Source organism: Lactuca saligna, chromosome 5 (assembly GCF_052625555.1).
Source record: "Lactuca saligna cultivar CGN05327 chromosome 5, ASM5262555v1, whole genome shotgun sequence".
NCBI lineage: Eukaryota > Viridiplantae > Streptophyta > Magnoliopsida > Asterales > Asteraceae > Lactuca > Lactuca saligna.
The window spans coordinates 175,593,434-175,602,037 of record NC_136421.1 but is presented as its reverse complement, the minus strand read 5'-3'; the positions used below and the strand labels follow the sequence as shown (position 1 = coordinate 175,602,037).

Sequence of the window (8,604 nt, the reverse complement as noted above, 5' to 3'; positions counted from 1 at the left end):
GTCCGAGGGTGGCAGCATACCACCATGGTGTCGTCTACAGCACTCTTGGCCTCGTCAACAACATTAGTGACGACGATAGCGGTGGTTTACGACCACCACAGCAACAACACCCACCCGATGGTGGAACATCGAGTCCTTCACGATGGTAGAAGGCAGGAGGAGAAGAATAAGAAGATACAGAGGGACAGTGGCGGTGGCATTGACATGCTTAATATCCATCGATGATTCTTGGCCTCACCACCCGCCGGAAGGCAACAACAAGGCGGAAATGGTAGGATCTAACGGATGGAGGTGGTGACTGCAACCCGCTTCCCTCTGTTACCAACTGAATAGCAGCATTACGCAATGGTCTCCATCTTCAGTAGCACCAAAGAGACACAATGGAGGCTCGGTGGTTGGAGGAGCAAGAGAGAATGGGTGGCGGCCGGCGGTTGGGAGGCATAAGGGGGGGGGGTGAGTGACGGCTGCAACATAAGGGCTTAGGGTTAGGGTTTGGCGGGTAAGGAGACTATATACCCGGTCCCTCATCATGTCTTTGCCATAATGATAGTTCAGACCCCTCCTCCATAGAATCCCTTCAAAACAAGTCTATGATATTCCATTTAAACCTTGCCCCCTTCAATTCCTTTACAAATTAAGTCCATCTTTCACAAAAACGCCCCCCAATATCTTAAGTATGACATAATCAGCACTTCCACCTCACTTCCTCTTAAATTAGATCCAAATAATTACCATGGAGCCCCTAACTTCATAAATAATTATAAACAGAGCCCAGAACTTACACTTTTAACCCCTAACTTCTAAAATGTAGCAATTAACTCCTCGAACCCAACACCCTGCGTATATAACTATTAATTTTAGGCTACCACTCGCTCATTATTTTATTTATTGACTTAATAAATAAACGGGGCTTTACAATAACAAAACAAAAATCAATAAACCATAGTATTTCAATAAACGCGTGATAACTACAAGGAGTCAAAATTCAATCTTTGGGCTTGAAAGTTTCAAATCGTGTTTGTTGGGCCTTGCTAGCCCAATAACATGATCTTTGGGCCCGAAGGGAACGCGCTTACATGTTAATGGGCCTTGTATGACCTAATTACATGTAAAAGGACTTTCAATAGCTCTATTGTGCTATTGGGCCCTAATGTTCCATTAGTACTGCTAGTGAGGTTGAGAAGTCAAATGCAAGTTGGGCCAAGTGCCTTTCACATTCCCGATAGCCTTGAATAACTTATGGAAATAAAGGGGACTTCGTACCCTCCTTTCTCCTCAGTTGTTGGGCTTATGAGAATTCGAGTAATCAGATTTGTGGCGTTAATCAAGAGAAGTCAGGGTGGTTGGATTGTGTGAGTAGTACGGACGACGCCTTAGGGATCGTTCGTAACCTGTGGTTATAAACTAGTCATTTTCATTAATGCGTGATTGTAACCACTCACAAACCCTAGTTAATCCAATGTCACCTGGGTAATCAAAAACATTCGTCGTATTGGTATAATAATAAACAAGTCATGAAATTTGCGTATTGGGGAAAACATTGGGTTTTCCCGGAAAGTTCAACATTTTCACGTGTGTGATGTATACAAAGTTCAAAAATTATACATGCTTTCAAAATCGACAAACATATTTACGGATCTTCACACTTTTTTTTATAAACAAATACTCTTGTCAGAAAATATCGGATTTTCTGGGTGTTTCAAACTTCACAAAAATCATTTTTCCATAACATTACTTATGAACTCACCAACATTTCATATGTCGACGTTTTTCAAAATAACTTGTATTCTCAGGTAACTGTTAAGCCGGAGAATAAGTACCAAGTCATGTCATGGTGTTTTGCTTAAACTATCTATTAGACAGTCTATGTTATGGAATTGTAATGTTTAAACAATGTACTGAATGTAAACAATATCAGTTGTAATATTCCAATGCATGGTGATGATTTGTGTTATGATTCATTTATATTCATTGTGATGGTATTCAATTTGAGTCACAAGAGCCCTCGAACGTTTCCGCCGTTCGGTTCGGGGGTGTGATAATAAATTATACTATTAATGCAATGGATGATGTTGTTGCTTGTTTTACTATTGTGCATTGTTATGATATTGAACATGACGTCCTCCGTAACCGAACGTTTCTGCCGTTCCGGTTTAGGGGTGTGACACCATTCGTGTAATTTACTCATATATATATATATATATATATATATATATATATATATATATATATATATATATATATATATATATATATATACCCCACTCCCTGACCCGAACCTGAACAAAATATCCGATAGCGACCTGAAACCCAATAAGCGTGCCCCGACCCGCACCGAAATCTTCGGGGGTCGGGTTTTTACTATCGGGTTGAGTTTTTTTTGTTGTCATCCATATATGAACACAAGGCTAGGTATCTTAAATTTGTTGCCTTCTTGTCAACCAGCACCACAACAACCGTATATCGCCTCTCTCTGTTGACCACACCCACAACCACCTCCGAGTTAACTACAATTTCGCTGACACCGCTCCCGTTATCCCATTTGATCAACAAGTGTTTGGTTGTATATGTGTTTATGGATTTAAAAAGATAAACAAATTTCTCTATTTCATTTTGAATTTGTTGTCGTATATCAGCCATAATGTGGGTTTGATTATGGATTTTAGTGTTTTTGGTAGGAATGACCGAAGCGTATGGGACACGATGCATAATGTTTTATTTGCTATGTTCTCAAAATTCGAATTGTGAAAAGGAATGCTGTAATCATAATCGAAATTTTAAGAACACACTATGTACCTTTGACTAAATTTATCAACATTTCTCAACCTAATCCTTTAGATTTGAAATGAAGCATAATATTCTCTCCCTTAATTATAGCAAAACAACTTTACAACCCTTACAACTTTGCAAGGTATAACTCTTGTTTTTCAATAATTAATATTGCACTACTAGAAAAAAGGCCTTTTACGACGCCCATTGCGCGTCGTAAAACGTTCAGACGACGCGCAAATGCGCGTCAAGGAAGGCCCTGTCATAACGAGAGACGACGCGCATTTATGACACGCAATGCGTATCATTAAAGCCGCTGTCAAGAAAGGCCATGTCATAAATGAACATGACAGACATTTTTGCGTATCGTAATTTTTATTTTTATTTTTAAAAAAAAATTATTTATAGGTTTACTAATTTTCAAATTAAATTTGCATTTCATGTCTCATAATAGAAAATAAAATACCATATACAAAAAATACAATCCATTGCATAAAAGTTAATGTCATACAAAATAAATAATAAAATACAATAAATAAGAAAGATAATTCATTGCACTAAAATGCAAATACAAATAATCATGGCTAACTACATAACCTAATACTACGTTGCTATTAAGGGACATCATCATAACTCACTGAAGGTCTTGGAACAATGTTCGCATCATCAACTCTTACACCAACCTTGCTTTAGTAGATGACTTTCACACAATCAATATTGAAATAGATGCTGCTCGGGCCACCATAGATGTTGCTCGAACTTACCGAGCTCAAACTTCCTAACCAAAACCCAAAACCAAAAATACACCATATCAGACACAATATTTAAATCAAAAATAAAAATGTAACGAACAGAACCTTGAAAAGCATAAAACAAAACTTAAAATTTACATGAATTAAGCTTCCTATATAAGTGCTCCAACCTTGTGTGGGCCTAATTCCTTGAGAATGAGGAAGAAAAATTTGTAAATAAGTTAGCAATAAATAAATTTTTGGAATTGGAAATTAAATTGTTTGGATAATATCATGAAAATAAATGAAGGATTTCATAAACCAACCTGTTCTCTTGCCAAATTTACCCATCCACCATAAACATAACCAAGGGCAATTCCTGTAGGTATGCACATGTAAAATATTCCCAACCAAGTTGTTCTCTATAAGAAGAAAAAAAAGATAAATATGTTATATTTATATAGGGGTATTATCGTCATATGTAGAAATATTGGGTGATTTGTAGAAAAAGATGGAACCTGAGATAATTTCTTGAAAGATTCATTCATTTATCTCCTTCTATAACTCTATGTATGTCTTGAAACAATGGAATGAAATCAAATGTTTCTGAGTGAGTCGGATTAAAATTTTAAAGATTATTAAACATAACCAGTTGCTAGGAATAACCAACCAACAGAAGAATTTAAAATAGACAAATAATAAGCAAGAGGACTTTAATTAAATAAAGTACATTATTACCAGCTAGCAATTTTGCTTTCACAAACTGCAAAAAGAAAAAAAAAACTTAAATTTATAGCTCTTGAAATTACTATAATAAACTAATTTATGATTTGTTATTACCTGGCGGAATAGCACCCATGCATAACAGGTGTGGTGAATAGTCTCTGTTATTCCCAAGATACGCCACGTTGACTTTAGAAGTTCAAGTATTTCTTCCACTTCCTGCATACATTCATAAAATATAGCTGTTTGTTATGCATCATCATCATCATATATGCTACTTCCATTTCTTTCTTAAGGCTTGTTAAAGCTACCCAATAATGTTGCCACTTCTTGCATTTAACTCCACTAGTAAATACAACATTAGAAGTTTAATGTTAATCATGCTACCATGGTTTGTAAGGGTACAGGTGCAGGGACGAAATTTAATCAATTTATAACAAAATCATGCTTAACATTGGATATAAAATTTACATACCTCAGTTAGTTTCCCCTCATCTAGAACATCAAAAATGCTGGAAAGAAGTTTCTCATATAATTTGACATTCAAATGATACCCATCTGCCCAATGACATACTTCACTAGTTAAATCACCACGAGCTGGCCTCTCTGCAAGTGCAATGGCAATCTCCCTCAAAGATCTCAAACATTCTATGCGTTGAAGTTCACCCACAGAAGGTGCAAATGACTGAAATAAGACAAATTTAAAAAATGATAAAGTAAGTGCAATAGAGCATAGCATATGTAAAAACTAAAAATATCTCATTTTAACCTCAGATTCTTTAATTCTTGCCAATAGAATCCTCATTTCACTTGCTTTGCGACCAGATTCTCCAAATCCCACAACTGGGTGATTCACACGTCCTTCCTCCAACATATTCAACTGAACATTGGATCAAACATCTTACATCAATATTAGTTAAAGTTGGAAATTTACTTACACATGCCCATGAATAATATGATAAGGCTACGAAACAAAACGGAGAGAGAAGGTACTGACTTGTCCCTTTTGCCATCTTATGTAAGCTTTTTTGTCAGAAAATTCGGTTCGAGAAACACAGGATAATAACTCGAGAGGAATCAAAAGAGCATCCATTCTTTTCCCCACTTTTCCAGCCATTGCATTGAGTAGCCCTTGTCTTGTTCTAATGTCCATCGCCTCAGAAATCTGTGTTTACAACAATCATTATTATTATCAAGCACAACTTTGTGGGGTCCAGAGTCTACTAATTAATAACATGACATAAGGAAGTAGCATATACTTTATATAACTAATAGTAATATCTGTAATAGAACTCCTATCTGGTAAGAGCAAACCTAAACTCTGTATGGTTTCTAATAGTCCCCATCAATCATGTCCAACATGCAAACAAACCATATATCATACAAGAAAAATAGACTACTATATAAAACAGTGTATATATAAAACAAAAATATAGTCTGTACCTCCATCTGGACACACATTGTCTCCAGTAGGCCAGTCAAACCAGTCGATTGTTGGGATTGATTTGTAACTTGTTCACTCTTACTCCTTCCAAGCTTCTTCAACAATTTGGATTTATTTTCTTTTTTCTTCTCCTTTGATGGCACTATAAGTCCCTTGCTTAAACAATCATTACATAATAGTCAAATGGTAGTTTGGCAGATCTGTAGTCCAGACAGAATCAATCACAGCAAAATGGGAATTCAAAAGAATGGCTAAAACTATGTGTGTGTACAAAATAAAGTTCATGCATAGAGCCAAAGATAGAAAAGAAAGAAAAGATACCCCGAAGCTCCTGCAGCAGCCAGAAGGATTTCATAGGCAGATTCACGAAGATCGTCATTAGTTATACCTGAAGAAATGACCAAACACATAACTTAACACACCAATTTCAGAAGATGATACAATATTTTCATAAAACTTTCCATCATTTGTGTTTACCTATTGCAAATGAAGGCAAACCCACAACAAGATCAATAGTATCATTCATTGTTCTCCTTGAATACCTGCGACTATTCAGTTCCTCCAAATCATCATCATCCTCAAAATCATCAATGTCATCAACAGTTAAATTCTGAGCTGGGCCTGAGTTAAAAGATTTTGAGTTGGATATAACTGGTTCATCCTCTTCTGTTGCCTCAAAGGGGAGTGATGTTATGTCTGACATAATGGGTGATGGGGCCACAAAAGGAACAACTGGTGGAGCCCTCCTTGGAGGTGAACCTGATAATTCAGGATTGGTAGCAAAAAAAAAAACTCACCTTCAGACCCTGCATTCTTTATTACACAGAAAAAAAACAAATAAATGAATAATAAACAAAAAAGGAAGGTGATGCAATGTTCAATGATTCCTAGTAATTAGTGCCCAATGATATATCTACTTCCATCCCCTCAAATCTGCAGCAACTACCAGTATGGGATGTCCTTTATTGATAACAATCTTTGTTCTTCAGAAGTTCTATCAGCTAAATTGGCATATTTCTCTATAACACTACAAAAGCATGTGTAATATAGATAATGGCCAATACATTTATTTCAATTAAAAATTTAGGAGGTATATGGATTATGGAAACAATTTTGCATATTGATTCATGATGTATATCCATAAAAAGATTATGTATTTATATGCACATGGGATCAATTGTTATTTCTAACAAGGGCACTTATGACTTATGAGTAATTTCAGTTACACACTAAATAAATACAGTTCCCGTTTTTGTCTATTCACCAAAAAAGATATGCATTATTATATTTAAGATATATAGACATTAATTATTGGATGTATTATGAGATGCAAAGTAAGCTTGTACTAAATCATACCTGTATGTGAAGGACTACATCCAGAAACATCGACGACAAGAGAGCACCTCGATCTAAAAAATGTAAGAGAGAGAGAGAGAGAGAGAGCATTCAAAAGGAATAAACATGGGAGTTTATTAGAGCGAGAGAGATGAGAGATGAGAGAGAAAGAGAGAAATGGAGGGGAAGAGTAGCTGCAACCCGTAAACTTTACCTCACTGTGTCTTCGGTTGTGTTGTTGAAGTAGGCCCAGTAAAGTACGTAGTCAATCCAACTTCCTTCCACACAATCTTCTTTTCTCAATCCCAATTCCGGGAAGTTTTTGGTCATTAGAGCCAACCATCTTCTCCGCAAATCACTCAAAACCCTAACCCCTAATTCACTAATTCAACAGTGGGATTAATTTTGTATTTAGGGGAAGCTAGAGAGGAAGAAGATGAATATGAAAGTAAATATGCCAGATCAGTCAACCATGTTATGTAATTGCTTCACCGTTGGGCCCCATCGTGAGTTGCGGCAGGGCGTTGTCAACGTGAAGAGTCGCAGACCCCCAATCGCCGGTTCTATGGAAGATTTTCTGAGGGACAAGAAGCGGTGATAGAAACTAGGGTTTTTGTTGGAGACGGAAAAGCAAAATAAGAAGCGAGCCTGATTCTTTGGTCACTGATTTTATTTTATGGAGCAAGAAGAAGATAGCATCGGGGGAGAAGAAGATAGATCCGACGAAGGTAAAAAATATGGAGCAAGAAGGAACGTGAATGGCCAGTGGTTGTGTCTAGGGTTAGAGAGAGAGAGAGAGAGGATGGTGTAACACCTGTGTTTCCAGGCTTGCCATTTTTAGCAATGTAATGGTCTAGGTTAACCTTTGTAACCCGTTTTGAAATAATAAGATTGTATTATTTGAGTATTATGTGATTTGTGCTTAATTGCTTCATTATGTAGTTTGATTAATTAAGAATAAAAATAAGCGTCAAAATTTAAGGGTAAAATAAACTTGATATCTTTAGATAATGTTGTAGTAGTTGAAACAAGGTTTCTGAAGATATAAAGAATGCCGAAGTCCGAGTTATAACGAGGAAGTTATGACCTGCCGAAGTTTTGCGACAGAACCGGCAACGCTGAATAACGTAAAAAGTGAAATTTACGTTAAAGCGATATTTAGCCTTAGTGATCTAAACGAGAATCGAAGATCTCGTTGTTAGTATCAAAGCGATAAAAAGTTAGGCGAGAACGGACGTCAAACAAAGAAGTTATGAATTTATAACGAAAGTTTCTGTCCCGGCCTATTAAAAATAAATAATAAAAATAAAATCAAAATTAGCCGATGGAGTCTAAATGAAAGTTGTAGAGCGTAGTCTCAACTTTCCGTGGATATAAAGAACGCCGAAAACGGAGTTCGTATGAAGAAGATATGAATTTCCGAAGTTTATTAATTAATTTGTATTTATTTTTAATTGAAAATTCGGAAGCATTATCCGAAGACGAGTCACAGCTCTGATCCGAGGTACACGCCGCGTACTCGAGTACGCCCCGTGTACAGCCAAAGTGTCGACACTTCGGATGACGCATGCGATGATGCAATTCGGAGGCACCCGCATAAAT

General features: G+C 36.5%; 1 long non-coding RNA gene across 1 annotated transcript; it reads right to left on the bottom strand.

The window, feature by feature from the left end:
* Positions 1-5,080: 5,080 nt before the first annotated feature.
* On the bottom strand, positions 5,081-5,806 carry LOC145044997 (uncharacterized). Its single transcript, XR_013681754.1, has 3 exons — positions 5,667-5,806; positions 5,221-5,388; positions 5,081-5,103 (listed from the first exon to the last, which is right to left on the bottom strand). It is a non-coding gene; the product is annotated as an uncharacterized LOC145044997 (long non-coding RNA).
* Between the last annotated feature and the right edge of the window lie 2,798 nt (positions 5,807-8,604).